Below are 15051 nucleotides of genomic sequence, written 5' to 3'. Positions count from 1 at the left end.
AGCTCCTTGTTTAATTTTGGTTCCTTTTATTTCCGTGTTTGATTTAATTATTATTAATAATGTCTCTTAAGACCAGGATGAAAAGTAGAGGTGACAGTGGACATCCCTATCTGACTCCTTTCATTATCTTAAATGGATTTGACATCTCCCCATTTATTATTACATTTGCTTTTTGAGTGGAATAAATCTATCATTTTTTCAAATCTCTCTCTGAACTTCATATTTTTAATTTGTTGAATCATGAATTCCCAGTTCAAATTATCAAAGGCTTTTTGGGTGTCCAGGAAGACAAGAGCCATTTCCTGAATGAGCCTCATAATACTCCAATATATTAATTGCTATTCTTATATTATTCCTTATTTGTCTCATTGGAAGGAATCCATTTTGATCTGCGTGTATATTTTCATTTAATAGTTTTTTCAGCTTTCCACTATAATATTCATAAACACTTTATAGTCGGCATTTAGAAGAGAAATTGGTCTATAATTCTTAATTTGTTTGATATCTGTACCCTCTTTTGGAATCAAGGTAATATATGCCTCTTTCCATGATTCTGTCAAGAACTCATTGCAAATTTCCAATAAAAATGTTTCTGTTGACTCTCCCAAGTTCTTATAGAGTTCCCCTGGCAATCCATCCACCCTGGGGTCTTATTATTATTTTTTGTTTTTGAATTGCTTCTTTTAATTCAGTTAATGTTATTTCCTAATTTACTAGTTCCTTTTTCTTCAATTAACAGGGACATAGCTTCTATTTTCAAATATTTGTTTATTTTTCCCTTTGCTATCTCTTCCTGTCTATAAAGATTTTCAAAAAAACTCTTGTGTAATTTTCTTTTTCTTATCAATATTAGTTTCCATAATTCCATTCTCATCTGGTGTATTATTCTTTTTTCCTTTCCTTTTTTTAATTTATAGGCCAACTATCACCCTGGCTTGTTCACATGTTCAAAGTAATTTTTTCTTACAAATTTTAAATTTCTTGCCAATTATTCTTGATCCAAAATATTCAATGTATGTTTTGCTAAGGCCAATTGGTTTTTAATTTTTTCTTTCCTGGGTTCCATTTGAAGTTTTTCTTCTAAATCTTTAATTTCCTCAGATAATGTGTTATGATTTTTCCATTTATTTCTTTTTGCAATGTAGGCTATTATTATCCCTCTTAAATATGCTTTCATGGTATCCCACAAATTTTGTAGTGAGGTATGTTGTTGTGATGACCCAAAGTGTTACACAAATGTAACAAAATCCAAAACAAATAAATGTCCTTTAATGCTTCCAACTTGGCCCCACTGTTCAATAATTCTTAGTTGGAGATAAAACAGTCGAAATAGTCTTCAAAAGAAAGCAATACAGTCCGAATTTAATGAGCAGATAGAGGTGAAAATAAAAACCAAACTAACTACAATGATGAAATTTCCACAACGGAACAGAAATATTTACCAAATTCAAGGAGATAACAACAGAGGTGGTATTCAGCAGGTTCTAACTAGTTCTGGGGAACCAGTAGCGGAAATTTTGATTAGTTCAGAGAACCGGCAAATGCCATCTCTGACTGGTGCCACCCCCATCTATTCTCTGCCTCCCAAATCCCACCTGATAGGCTGGGTCTTTTGTTGCCCTGCATAGGAGAATGGAGCTGGAAAGCAGGTTAGTGGGGTGGAGAGGGAATGGGATTTTGCAGTAAACTTCCCCCTGGAGTGGGGTGGAAATGGGGATTTTACAGTATCCTTCCCCTGCCATGCCCACCAAGTCATGCACACAGAACCAGTAGTAAAAAAATTGGAATCCCACCACTGGATAACAAGGCACAGTCTGTGGGAAGGACGTCAACCAAGATAACCTCTAATCAAAATAAAACACGCTTTGTCTCCAGTGTTTGCCAGAACGCAGGTCCAAACTCTTAATGCAATTCTCATACCTGCAGCCCATGAAGAGGATCAAGGCCCTGTCCTCCTGAGTAGACCACATCTCTCCCTTATCCTCTCCTCCCTGCGTGCCCTAGGATGGATAGGGGATGGGCCTGGGTCCTCCTCTGTCTGCTCAGCTGGTCTCTGCCCTTCCTCAGCCTCCTCCACAACCTCTGGAGCCACACTTCCACTCCCTGTCAGCTGTTCCTCTCCCTCAGAGTCAGTCTCCACCAGGGCCATGACAGTTGTTTTTTTATTACCCTTAAAGAATAGCTCCAATTCTTTTGAAATCTTTTGGATATATTCTTTTTCTTTTAAGATTTGTGGGTTTAGTGTCCATCTACCTCTTCCTTTTTTGTCCTTTCCATATTATTTTAAAAGGGTTATGGTCAGCCCAGTATTTGGTATAATCTCTATTGTTTCAATATTTTTAACTAGGTCTCCATTTATCCAAGCCATAACAATTCTTGAACAGGACTTGTGAGGATTAAAATAGAAGGTGAATTTAGTTTCTCCTGGGTTTAAGGTCTAATAAATTTATTTCATCCAACATTTCAAAAAAGGTTTTGGATACTATATTCCTTTTATGTTTATTTTTTGATCACTAGCATAATCTTTTTAAAATCTTTTTGCATTATAGTCACTGATTAGACATACATTATCATTCCCTATTTCTATAATTTTATCATGTACTTTTTTATAGAACTCACTTTGGTTTTTATTAGACACTAATAATATATTTTTCCCAATTGTTAATTCAACTATCAATAGTCTTCCTTTTGTATCTGTATATACTGGATTTACTGTTATCCCTTCTTTAATGCCACCTCTCTTTTTTTCTCTTCTGCTAACATTGAATAAAGTTCCCCCAATTTATTACACTGTGAATATCTTGTTTTTTAATGTGCACCTCTTGGAGGCACATAATATCCAATTTTTGTTTCATTAATCTGGAAAATATTTGCCTTCTTTTCGATGGTTAGTTTAGGTTGTTAACATTAATAGATATTAGTTTAAGTTTTTCCATTTTTAATTTTTATTCCAGTTGCTGCCTTCTATTCATCCTAGTTTCTCTTTGAGTCCTCGTTCTTACTCCTTTTTCTTCCTTACGTTCTTGTCATTTTTATTTTCTTTCTCTTTCTCTCTGGTCTCCTGCCATTGTTCAACTTGACTTGCCAATTCTAACTCCTCTCTGCTACTATATTCTTCCTCTGGTCCAACTAACTGGTCATGGAGATCTTGGGCCTTTTCCAAACTGTTGATTTTGATCTTTTTATCATTCCAGGAGACCAGCATTCCCTCTGGAGTAATCCATCAGAACAGAATATTTCTCTTGTTTAATTGGGTCGCTAGAAAACGCTAGTCTTTCCATTGTTCACAGACTCTTCTAGGGATTTGTTTCAATGTAATTCTTTGTTTCTTTTTGTACATCATCAGCTCTTCTCTTGTGATCTTATATATAATGTCCCTGACTTTTTTACAGGCAAATCTTATGTGTACTTCTCTGGGGAATCTATGGCGTCTGGCATAGTTTGTGTACACTCTTAATTCATGTAAAATTTCCTGCCTATCCCTCTGAAGGGCTTCTGCAATCAATTCCGCCATCAGCATCTCTGTTACATTCTGGAACCTCAGGAAAAATGAGGCCCAATCCATCTTTAAATGTATCAAGGATTCTTCCAGGTCTTTATTTAGCCCTGTCATCTTCTGGTCTACCATTTCTAGTTTTTTCTCAATTTGTTCCATTCTATTTTAAATTGTTTTTATTCTTTCCTCATTTTTTTGGATCACTTCTTGGATTGAGCCCATCCTGTTGTCAAGTTTATGTATCTCTGTTTTTATCTCTCCCATTTCCTATTTTATTTCTCCATGGTTTTTTGACATGTTTTCCTGGAGTTTAACCATCATATCCTGTATTGTCGACAATGTGGATTGCATTGCCTGCATACTGGGAGTCGTATTCGCTTTTTCAGTGGTAAGCATTCCTTTGATTAGTCATTGGCTTGATATGAATGGGCTATTTATTATTGACACCGATGTTGTGGTTTTCTTTTCTGTTTTCAGGGTTGTGATGCTGGCATCTCTTTTGTAATTTTATGCTGTTCTCCTAAAAAAATTTATATGTTCTCCCAAATTACCACCCAGTTTAATTAATATGCTCTAGTCTATACTATGGACTCCTCTATCATTTATATTACTCTCTTTCTATTCTGTACAATCCTATCTTTCTGGGTAGATATCAATAAATATTAATAAATGTTGCTAAATAGTACTAGTAATAAATACAATAATATTAATAAATATAGTTAATATCAATTAGTAAGTGATGAATAATAAATTTACTAGGTATTAATAAATACAATAAATACAGTTAATAGTTAATATTAAATATGTGTCAATACACCAAAAGATATATATTAGCACTAATTAGTACTATCTTATAAATAAAAATATATCTACAATTCTAATTTCTTATATGAGATCTTAAGTATGTATATCTAAAGAGAGAAGAGTATAAGTTTATATAAATGTAATTTGTATAATTAACACTAAAATAAATATAAAGTCTACTTACAAAGTTTTTATATCAAGTATTTTCTATTATTATCACTACTATATTTACTCTTTATCAAAATATTCCTTAGTCTTTTACATCTAAATATATTTACTTTTTTAGTAATTGTACAATATAGATATCTACTTTCCTAAAGGCAGCAGAAAGTATAAAGGATTAAATGCTTAAACATAGTTTCTCGGCTTCCGGGTTGCCAGGCTTTGGTGACAGCAGGGATTTGCATTTCTTCGCGATCCCTGCTGTGCTCGCCGTCTTGGTGCCTCCGATTCAGATGGATTTGGAGGATAAGGCTGCCCTGTAGAGGAGCCGAAGATAGGGAGGATCTGGGAAGGGGTTTGGGGGTGTCGCAGACCCCCTCCCCACCCAGTTTTAACCTCCTTCTCTCAAGACGATGTAGAGAGAAGAGGCTGGCATCTGGAAAAGATTGCGCAGGAGGGGTGCTGAAGGAAGAGAAAACAGAGAAAGGTTTTGGCTGAACCGGGACAACAATTAACATCTGAATACCCTGGAACTTTGGCTTTTCAAGTGATATATTGTTTCCCAGAGGATCGTTAAGCTGCGGTGGAAGAGTAAAGGGAAAACTTTTTTTCTCCTCACTTTCCTTCCCACGGAGGCAGCAGATGGAAATCGGAAACACCCGTATTGGTAGCAGAAGGTATTAACTTTTAAAATTGAAGCCAAGGGGAAATTACATTCTCAAATACTGATACTTTAAAACTCAAGTCTTCTTGCTTATTTATACTAACGTTTGTTGAAGGAGACTGCTTGGAGTTTTATAAGATTAGAGATTAAATTGCAATAAAACTTCCAAAAAATGTCTTGGAATCATGTAATTGAATTCTCCCCCAGGAAGAGCAAGTAAGAAAGTGAAACAGAATGCGTTGAATATACTGTCTTTGATTGTTTTATGACTTTGGGACTTTAACTATCTTTTGAAAGACTAAGAAAACATTTGGACTGCTTAAAAAAAAAATCCTTTTCTGTTTACAATGGTATCTTTTGAAGAATTGAAAATGCAGTTTGAAAAATTAAAAGAAGAGGAAGATGGCTCTTTTGGATCTATCTTTTGCTTTTTAGAAATGGCGATTTCTGCTTACCAGGAAATGCAACAAGAAAGAGGCTGGGACGATGAAGAAGAAGCCATCTTTAATGGACATATGATTTTAAAAAAGGGTAAAAAGGAGAAGAAAATCAAGAATTTAAGCTCTAAAAAAAACAATTAAGAAAGGGAAAAGTAAGGTGAAAAATCGATATAATGATAGAAAGCAATGGAAAAGAGGAATACAACAGAGAGGGGAGATTAAAAAGTTGGAGATTGAGAGGGGGGGGATAAAAAGGTTAGAGTTGATAAGGAAGGAAGGGACAAAGTGAAGGGAAGTTATAAAGACTTTAAACAAGATGTTAATAAACAACTTTTTTTTAGAGGCAAAGGGTAAAATATAATTTAAATAGAGATTCTGCAAAGGTACACAAGACTGTATTTTATATTTGTATTTGAAATATGTGTTAATAGAATATTGTAGGGATTGTGTAATTGATGTTTAATTAACTAATTTGTTAGGGAATACTATTTTTAATATACTATAAGAATACTATGTTTTTTTTATTTTAAAATGTCATGTAGAATGTACTAAGCAGAATCAGAATAGAAATAATGTTTAATTTTAAGTGTTGAATTTAGGGGGAAAATAAAAAGGTGTCATACTTCAACCAGTCATTACAGGAAAAAGTTTGTGTTTAAGAGAAAGATAAATGGATGATTGAAAAAGAACGGACAAAAAATACAAGTGAAATGATTTAAATTGAGATTAAATAAACAAAGTAGAATTAAGAGAGTGAAAAGAGGGGAGAAGATATATGTAAAATGTAGAATTTTTAATAAGATATGAAATAGTATATAAGCTGAGCATGAATTTAATTTAAGTCTGTACCAAAAGTTATAACCCGGGGTTAAGCCGCTTTCTAAAAAGAAGTTTTATATTTTTTATGTTATGTGTTTTGTCAGTTTACATTTGCTTATTGAGGAGTAATGTTGGATAAGAACATATGAAATAGTATGAAATATAGTAATATGAAATATATGAATGAATAAAATTGAATAGAAATAAAGGAAGAAACAGTAAGAAGGTGGAAAACAGTAATAAGATATGAAGTTGAATATATAAGATGCATATTAAGTTATGTGTGGAAATGTGATAATTTAGAACTATATTGTACTTAAATGAGATGTCTTATTTGTCTTGTTAAGTAGCTGTTGGAAAAGATGTTTTATGTTCTTATGTCTTATGTTTGTTTTGTGTACTTTTTTTGAAAATTAATAAAATTTTATTTAAAAAAAAAACATCGTTTCTCCAGTTGGTCTCACTATTGCATCAGTTCTCAATTATTATCTCTTCTCACAATGGCAGCCTCACACAATCTGCACAGTCACTTTCCCCACTTTCTCCTCACAGCCATCAAACCTGTCCTCTTTCCATTGGAGTTCCAAATTCTAGATCTTCGAAGAGCAATTATGTAGTTATTTCTCCCAAAAAGCAATACGCCTCCTGCTTTTCTTTTATGTGCTCTTTCGCTGTTTTGCTGGCTAGTCTTTTCTTCTAAGTGCTATTCCGCTCCTAATACAGAATGCCATCTGTTTTCTGGGATAAACCCTTACTATTTGGAGACTCACTTATCTTCTAGATTGCTCCTCCAGTTGTCTCTTCACCGATTTCTAAACTTGGCTAAATCCACTGCTCACCTGTCACTGCTGCACTGTTTTCTCTCCTTGATTCCTTCTTCAAATCGGCTGGCTTCTTCCTTGTCAGGCTGAAGGTTCCCTTCTTAGCACAGCTAGAAACTGGACCTCTCCTTGCTGTCTCTGAGAGTTCCCCTTTCCCTTGCTAGTCCTTCTGGGACCAAACTGTGCCTCAGATGGCCACCATATGTGAAAACTGCAGCACAGAAAATGGAACACTGTTCCTCTGCACTGCCATGGCACAATGTCACCGCAGGACAGGCATTCGCAGACAATATGGCATTTTTTTTTATTGAGGACCCACTAGGATCTGGACCTATATTGTTGCAAGAGATAGAGAAATATGGGGAAGTAGCAGGCCTTAAAATTAATAAGAAAAAAACCAAAATGCTAGTCAAAAATTTAACTGCAAAAGAGAAAGGAGAATTAGAAGAAGGAATGGGGCTCCAAATTGTAAAAATGGTGAAATATTTAGGCATTTGGTTAAGGGCATGGTGTTCAGCATTAAAAAAGAATAATTATAGAAAATTGTTACAACAAATTGGAAAAGACCTGGACAGATGGAGGAAACTATAACTTTCATTATTAGGGAAAAATTGCAACAATTAAAATAAATATCCTATTCAAATTGCTTTACTTATTTCAAACGATCCCCATAAAATTAGATAAAAAATTATTGAAATAGTTAAATAAAATAACCATGAAATGTGTATGGTCAGGAAAAAAAAGCACAGATAAAATTAATTTATCTAGAGGATAGTAGAAGTAGAGGTGGCTTTGGACTTCCAGCATGGCAGACTTATTATAAAGCAGCATCCTTAGTTTGGATCAGGGAATGGATTAATATAGACAATAGGAGAATGATCCAAGCTCTGTAAAGGACCTTGGAATACTCATCTCTAAAGATCTAAGTGCTAGAGCCCACTGTTACGACATAGCCAAAAAGGCATTAAGAGATGTTAACCTAATCCTACGTAGCTTTTTCTCTGGTAATATCACACTACTACTGTGTTTCTCATAAAATAAGTCCGGGTCTTATATTTTTTGAGCCCTGAAAAAATGGCTAGGCCTTTTTTTCAGGGGTGACTTAATTCCTCCCCTTGCATCCTCGTCTAGAGCGCCCTGCAGGCAGCCTTGCCACAAGCCACTCCTAATGGGTGATCATGGCAGAGCACAGAGAGTTCCCTACTCCTGCCTTTGCAGACCTGAGTAGGTAGTTCCCTACTACCTTTGCTGCAGACCCGAGACCTTTGGCCCCCACCACTGTTGCTTTTCCTTCTGCCCATGCCACTGCTGCATTTGGAGTTGCCACTTTCATGTTTGGAGCACTGCTGCTGTTTGGAGCGCTGCCACCGTTTGGAGCACCACCACCACATTTGGAGCTGCCGCTTCTGCGTTTGGAGCTGCCACTGCGTTTGGAGCGCTGCCTCCATTTTGAGCATGTTTGGAGTGGTGGCAGTGCTCCAAACAGTGGTGGTGCTCCAAACGGTGGGGGTGCTCCAAACATGGAAGTGGCAGCTCCAAACTCAGCAGCGGTGCTCCAAACACAGCAGCAGCTCCAAATGCGGAAGCAGCAGCTCCAAACAGCAGCGGTGCACCAAACAGTGGCACTGCTCCAAACTGGAAGCAGCAGCTCCAAATGCAGTGGCGGTGCTCCAAATGCAGCGGCAGCTCCAAACATGGAAGTGGCAGCTCCAAACATGGTAGCAGCATGCGCAGAAGGGAAATCAACAGTGGCAGGCGCTGAAGGTCTCAGGTCTGCAGCAAAGATGCTTGGCAGGAGTAGGGAGCTCTCCACGCTCTGCCATGATTGCTCATTAGGAGCAGCTGGTGGTGAGGCATGGTTGCCCGTGGGGTGCTCCTAACAGCAAGTCTCCCTGCCCTTCCCCACATTTCGCATGTTTTGAAATAGGCCTAAATTTGGGGGAGGGAGGAGCTTAATTTCATTTTATGCCTAGAAACATGCTGGGTCTTCCTATTGGGGGAGGCCGTATTGTTGGAGAAACACGGTAACTAGAGCATACAAAACATTTGCTAGACCAATACTCGAATACAGCTCATCAGTCTGGAACCCACATTATGTATCTGATATTAGTACAGTTGAGAAAGTCCAGAAATATTTCACAAGAAGAGTTCTCCACTCCTCTACTCATTGTAGAATACCTTATGCCACCAGACTTGAAATTCTAGACCTAGAAAACCTTGAATTAAGCCGACTTCGGTCTAATCGAAGTATAGTATATAAAACCATACATTGCAATGACTTATCTTTCAATGAATACTTCAGCTTCAACCATAACAACACAAGAACACACAATAGATACAAACTCAAGGTAAACTGCACCAAACTTGGTTGCAGGAAATACGACTTCAGCAACAGAGGGGTCAATGTCTGGAATACTGGAATACTCTACCTGACTCTGTGGTTTCTTCCCCAAACCCCAAAAACTTTAACCTTAGACTGTCAACTATTGACCTCACCCCTTTCCTAAGAGGTCTGTAGGGGGCGTGCATAAGCGCACCAATGTGCCTACCGTCCCTGTCCTGTATTTTCTTTTATTTTTCTTATATGTACCTGTTTCATGTATTCATAACTATGTATATACTTATACCTATTATCTTGTAAAATAAAATAAATAGAATTTTGACTTTAGGAGGACATGACATTCAGATGGGGTGACATGCCTTCATTTGGAATGCCAGAAATAAGAAACACTCGTATTTCCATAGGCATATCTGACAAGACTCGCTCATTCAGACCTGGGAGAAAATTAGGAAAAAATATTATATTAAAATCCCAGGCTGATTATCTACTATAGAGGCAACACCCCAACACGTTGTATATTAGTAAAATGACCAGATATAATCAAATTTTGGACAATTGAGGAATATTAAAAACCAACCAAGTATTAAAAGCACGAGGAATATATATAGACTGGTGACTATATCTCCAGTTGCATTTGGGATACAAAAAATATTTAAAGGATTATGGATTTGAATTGGATGCAATTAAATTAGACAAATTATTGTTGGGACCAGAAGAGAAATTACAATCAAAAACATACAATGATTTATTAAACTTCAACTTAGAAGAGGAGATAATAAAAGGGCCAATGTTAGCTTGGGCCAAAAATTTCAGATACAATATTGAGTTAGAAGATTGGAAAAAAATGTGGACCAATATAAGATGTTTTACCATTTGCATTTAGCCCCAAGAAGGCTTGCAAAGATGTATCCCAACCTAAACCCTAACTGTTGGAAATGCAAACAAGTGCAAGGTACTTTTTTCCATGTCTGGTAGCTATGCCTGGAAATTTAAAAATATTGGATTAAAATACAAAAATGGCTAAATGGCTAAATAAACTGTCGAATAGAATTGAAGCCTGAATTGTTTCTCCTGGGTAAGTTAATTAAGGGTAAATACCCCAAAAAGATTAGATATTTGACTATATATTATTATGGCAGCAAGAACTGCACTAGCACAAGCTTGGAAAATGTTTAACATACTGTCAGATTTTTTAATAATCTGAAAATTTTTGAATGCACAGAAATTGAAAGATTCACCATAGAACTGAATAACAAGGAAGACTCGGAGTATTATGCAACTTGGAACAATTGGTATCAATGGATAGACAGTAGAAATATGAAAGGTATAGGTTAAAAATAAGTTTAATTTTTTTCCTTTCTCTCATGTTGTATGTGTATATGATTAATGAGAACCTGTTGAAATGAATGAACATTTGGAATGTATGAATATAGCCAAGATTTGTTTGAGAATGATGATAAATTCTATCAACTTATTTTCTTTTGATAGATATATTTGTATTTTAATATTTTAATTTCAATAAAAACTGTTTAAGATTTAAAAAATGTCCACAGCTCCATAGCACAGCAAAAATTATCTTCATGGGGGAGTTGTTTAAAGGAAATGTTTGTCTTCCACAGCTCATTACAAAAGTCATATAAAGAAAACAGAAAAAACCCTGCTGTCTGAAACATTTTGGAATAAAACGTTTTGCATGATGAATCATACAAAATGCATTTGGAGAAAAATATAAAGATATAAATCATTTGAAAAAAAATCAAGTTATGGCAGCTGGCTTTATTATTCATTGGGTGTCATATGGCACCACTGGAAAATACTATGTGGGTAGAAGGAAGAAAGGACCAATAAAATAGGAATGTATCTCATAAGCCAGTGTCCCATAATCAATAAGGAAATTGAAGCAGATAAGTGGTATCAGCAAGAAAATGATCTGAAACTTGCCTCAGATCAATAATTAAGTATTTAGATGAAAGTAAATTAAAGGTTTGGGAATGGGCCTTCAGAGCCCTAAGTTTGAATGTTTCTGAAAATCTGAGGGGAGATCTCAAACATAAAATGCATACAAGGAGGAATAAGAATATTTCTAAGCTATTAGAGTTCAATAAGTAAGAGTGGAAAAAATGGCTAAGTGGAGAATAGAATAAGCTACTTGAAGAAAAGCTATTATTTCTGTCAAAGATGCTACAAAGTTTTCATTTAAATTTGCATTATAGATTTCAATATGCCAGCTTTTATTCATTTGGGATTTCCTTGAAACATACAGTATGACCAATTATGCCTAAACTTTGCAAATAGCTGTGGATGATATCCTTCTAGCCAGGAGTGGGATTCTATCAGTTCGCACCTATTCTCTAGAACCAGTTGTTAACATTCTAAACAGTTCAGAGAACCGGTTGTTAGAAGAAATTACTGGCCTAATCCTGTAAGGAAGGCAGGAAGGAAACATTCTGGTGTTGCTTACAGAAACTGCCTCTCCGTTAACACCTTATTACATTCTTGGCAGGACTAGACTTCCTGTCTCAGGAACCTCTCTGGAGTTTTCTTCCCCTCTTTTGCTGGTACTTTGCTTGTGTGGAGTGACCATTCAAAGTTACAATGGCACTGAAAAAAGTGACTTGTGACCATTTTTCACACTTACAGCATCCCCACAGTCATGAGAGGCCAGGCGAGGAGATGCGTGCCTCGATGTTAGTGATATTGAGTTGGCCACGCCCAGCCAATAACATTTAATGGATAGGTGATTAATGAATATATAGCCACGTTCACCCAGTCACATGATGTCCACCCAGTCACATGACCCAGTCACAAGCCACGTCCACCCAGTCACATGACCACCAAGCCACGCCCATCAACTAGGCCAGGCCCACATAACCAGTTGTTAAAAAATTTGAATCCCACCCCTGCTTCTAGCCTTCTAATATCAATTATATTTCTAATCATGAAAGTATGCATTATAATACATATTTTACTTTCCTGTTGGGGCTCAAACCACCGGTATATAATTAAGAGTAGCATAAGTATTTACAAAATGTAATGAACTTTCTAGAACTAAATTAATACACAAAATAATAAATGCACAAAAGTGAGCCATTATATCACAACTCATATGAACGGAATGTTGAATTTTAGCAAACTGATCAATTTCCTTCGGTAAAAAATTCATGAAACAATGTGACACAATAGTTTTTGTTTAATTTTAAAAAATAGATGCCCAAATTGTTTTCCATTGACATTTGCACATGGAGGTTTCATTTTCTTAGCATTTTTAAAAGTACTCATCTTATAATTATGAGAGCTGTATTTATTCCTTATAAGCTTCTATTTTATACAAGCTCTGTGACTTGCTTTCATAAATGTAAGACACACAGCTCAGAACTTGGATGCCACAAGATGGTGATGTTTCTCTCTCTCAAGTTCCTGACAAAACCCCTAGTTCATTTTAATTGTAGAAAAATGTGCAAAGCAAATTGTTTATAACACAGTTTATTTATACTGTGATACAATTGTTGTGATACAATAGTTTGTTGTGTTCAATAGTTTTAGTATTAAAAAATGGTACATGTACAATCATCTTTAATTTTATTTTTCTGTTAAATATAATTTGAGTTCTGATCAGGAAAATAGTCCTGGACATAAACAAAAATGATTTTTCTATTTCATTAATGGTAATGGAGATGTTGACAATTATTTTCATTTTCATGTAAAAATAAAGATTTCCTTTTCCAGGATGCAGTATTAGTTCTCAGTATTAGTTTTTTTTAAATATAGTTTATTAATTTTTACAATTAAAACCAGTCACAATACATACACAAGCAAAAGAAAGAAAAAGAAAGAAAAGAGGAGAGGCAGAGAGGGCAAGAATTTTGAGAAAGGAAAGAAAAAGGAAAGGAGAAGAAAGAAAGAAGGAGGTTACAAGGTTAAAAGTATTCTTATTTTAACAGTTTGCAAGATCTTCTTTTGTTTTCATAACCTTAACTTGTGTCATATAACCAAACCTGTTTTTTTACTTATATCGCTACCTCGTTATTATGGGTTGATACTTTTCTTTTATGCCTTATGATATATAATTTATCTTTGGTCAATCCAATTATACCAACAATTCCAGCTATCGTAGTATAGTGAAGTATCTTTATTTTTTAGCGCCAAAGTCAATTTATCCATTTCTGCACATTTTGAAATTTTTTCAATAATCATTTCTTCTGATGGAGTTTGATGTTGTTTCCAGTGTTGAGCGAAGGCTAATCTGGCCACTGTTAAAATGTGTATTGTTATGTATTTAGCTTTTTTGGAAATTTGCTTATCAAAAATCCCTAGTAGGAAGGACTCTGGTTTGTATTCGATCTGCTCTTTGGTGATTTCTTCCAACCAAGTTTTGATTTTCTTTCAATACTTTTGGGTTTCTGCACAAGACCACCACATATGGAAAAAGGTTCCTTCTTTTTTCCTACACTTCCAGCAATGCGGACTCATGTTGGGGTGCATCTTCGCTCACCTCGAATGGGGGAGATGCCATCTGTAAAACATTTTATAAAGATTTTCCTTGTATGCTGCTGATTTGGTAATCTTATTGTTCCTGCCCCAAATTTTCTCCCATTCCGCTAATGTGATGCTGCGCCCTACGTTCTTACTCCAAGCAATCATATTTCCTTTTACAATTTCTTCTAGTTCTGTTTCTAATAAGTAATTATAAAATTTTGTTATGTTTTTTTTATTTGATCCTAATAAAATTTTATCTAATTGTTGCAATTTATTGTTGATTCCAAATTATTTTTTGTCTTGTTTGTATCTGCTTTGAATCTGAAGATAAACCCATTGATCAATTTTTTGTCCTTGCTCCTGGAGTTCCTGCCTCGGTTTCAAATTTCCTTGTGGGTCCAGTGAATCTTTGTATTTAATCATTTTCGTAATTTCCAAATTGTTTGGGTGAATCATTGCCTCCATTGTTGAAATCCATACTGGTATTTTTGTGTAATGTTTTTTCCGTATTTTCCTCCAATTTGTTAATAGTGTGTCTCTGATTAAGTGTCTATGAAAGTATTTTTGATTGATTTTCCCTACATCCCATAAGAAGGCGTGCCAGCCCCTTTGTAAATCATGGCCTTCTAAAAATAATATTCTTTTGTTGGTTAAGTTCACCCAATCCTTCAGCCAAACTAACGAGGTGGCCGTGTGATATAACTCCCAATTTGGAAATGCTAGGCCTCCCCTGCTCTTCATATCTTGCATTGCTTTTACATTTATTCTGGGTTTTTTTCCCTTGCCAAATAAATTTCAAAGTTATTCTATTGAGTTCTTCAAAAAAAAATTTATGTAATTTGATTGGGATCGTTTGAATAGGTACAAGAATTTGGGGAGAATGTTCATTTTAATAGTAGCAATTCGGCCTGGTAGTGAAATTTGAAGTTTCCCCCACAATTCTAAATCTTTCTTTACCTGGTGTATCAGTTTATCATAATTGTTTTCTTTAAGTGTCTTACAGTGTGGTGATAGCCAAATTCCTAAGT

This window comes from Pseudonaja textilis, chromosome Z, assembly GCF_049901715.1.
Source record: "Pseudonaja textilis isolate UNSWEBS1 chromosome Z, rPseTex1.2, whole genome shotgun sequence".
NCBI lineage: Eukaryota > Metazoa > Chordata > Lepidosauria > Squamata > Elapidae > Pseudonaja > Pseudonaja textilis.
This window is presented reverse-complemented; position numbering follows the sequence as displayed.